At 40.2% G+C, this 1,695-nt stretch overlaps 1 long non-coding RNA gene across 1 annotated transcript; it reads right to left on the bottom strand.

The window, feature by feature from the left end:
* Window positions 1-233: 233 nt before the first annotated feature.
* On the bottom strand, window positions 234-1,353 carry LOC134873992 (uncharacterized). The gene is made up of 4 exons (XR_010167010.1): window positions 1,293-1,353; window positions 938-1,036; window positions 657-737; window positions 234-480 (listed from the first exon to the last, which is right to left on the bottom strand). It is a non-coding gene; the product is annotated as an uncharacterized LOC134873992 (long non-coding RNA).
* Between the last annotated feature and the right edge of the window lie 342 nt (window positions 1,354-1,695).

Genomic DNA, 1,695 nt, shown 5'->3' with positions numbered 1-1,695 from the left:
GCCACTTTTTCACATTGTCACAGTGCACCTTTGTGCACTCGTGTTTTTTTAGGCGATAGGAAAGGTTCTTCCATCCACCGTAGCCACAGGTCGTTAAGGCATTGTCACGCTCACGCTTCCCGAAAACAGTACAAGGGAAACAGAACACTCCATCTGTGTGGATGGAATACACCAGCCACGATCGATGTATATTCTCACCATTTTTCATGGTTCTTTTGTAACTGTCCTTGGTGAATCTTCGAGGAGGATTGTCTAAGTTTTGCGGGAATTCAATGTCCATGATTTGCACAGGTCCTTTTTTGACTATTTCACAGCGCATACTGCTTGTTAGGACACTGGGCCAACATCCTGGGTCATCACTTAATGTGGTGCTTGCAATACCTACAGGTACCCCAGTTCTGGATGGTGGGGTGGTCTCTGCCATGTCAATGTCATCTTCCTCTTTGTCCTCCTCATGAAGTGGAGATGGAGTTGATGGCACTGTTGAAAACATATAGTTGCAAATTAATTTATAGCACAATTGCCATGTGGTAAGTACAGCAACTAGGGAATGGTGATCTACTTGTATAATGCTTTAAAAAGAAAGGGTCATTTTAATACACTTTCATAGCACATGGGTGTTAGGTGATAAGTTGAAATTGTGCGGCTTAATGCACCTTCTGTTGAACCACTGCTGGGAAGTGGTGTGGATGCTTCCACTTGCTCCTCCTCAAGTCGTGATGGAGTTGATGGCACTGCTGAAAAATATGTAATTACAAATTAATTCATGGCACAGTTTCATGTGTGAAGTACGACAACTAAATGCTTAAGGTATGGTGATCTACTTGTGTAACGCTTTATAGCAAATGGTCATTTTAATACACTTTCACAGCACATGCTGCTATAACTTTGGGTCACTATGATAGGTGATAAGTTGAAATTGTGCGGCTTAATGCACCTTCTGTTGAACCACTGCTGGGAAGTGGTGTGGACGCCGCAATGTTGTCTTCCACTTGCTCCTCCTCATAAACATGTGACGAAGACGATGTTGATGGCCCTGGTGCAAAAATAAATAAATACATAAATAATATTCTTTTTATTTATATTGCACATTTTGCATGCATTGATCTCAACAACTCAGTTATTCATTAACATTAGTGAATGTCCCACATATTTGAAATGTCCAGAAGACTCTGTGGGCAAGTGGAATGAATACACACAACTATGACTTGAATTAGAAAAATGTAAAGTCATTTTGATAACATCAAGTGTGTTGATAGAAGGCACTAATAATAGGTAGAAAAGAACGTTACCTTCAGTAGCACCAGAGACAACACTTGGTAGAGCGGGATGAAGAAATTTCAGCAATGCCCCTTGGAGAAAGAATAAGTACTGTATGATTAGCTTGGTTATTTTTCAAATGCTTTTGAAATCCTATCATTTTACAGTCTGATAATTGTGGTGAAATAGATATTAAAAGCATTACACACAGTTCCTACTAGGCGGTTTAGTGGCGGTTTCTATACGACTACAGGTGAAGCACTGCTTCACCAAAAAAAAGTAAAAAAAATAATAATAATAAAATCTTACAATAATCCCGTTTTCACTGGTTTGAAAACAGAAATACAGTCACTAAGACGAGCTGTTTTCCTGAAATCAATTCTGTGAGTGGCAACAGCGCCATCCCCGCACCCGTGGTGTGTCTGTGTGTGTCTG

This window comes from Eleginops maclovinus, chromosome 12, assembly GCF_036324505.1.
Source record: "Eleginops maclovinus isolate JMC-PN-2008 ecotype Puerto Natales chromosome 12, JC_Emac_rtc_rv5, whole genome shotgun sequence".
In the NCBI taxonomy this organism is placed as follows: Eukaryota; Metazoa; Chordata; class Actinopteri; order Perciformes; family Eleginopidae; genus Eleginops; species Eleginops maclovinus.
This window is presented reverse-complemented; position numbering and strand designations above follow the sequence as displayed.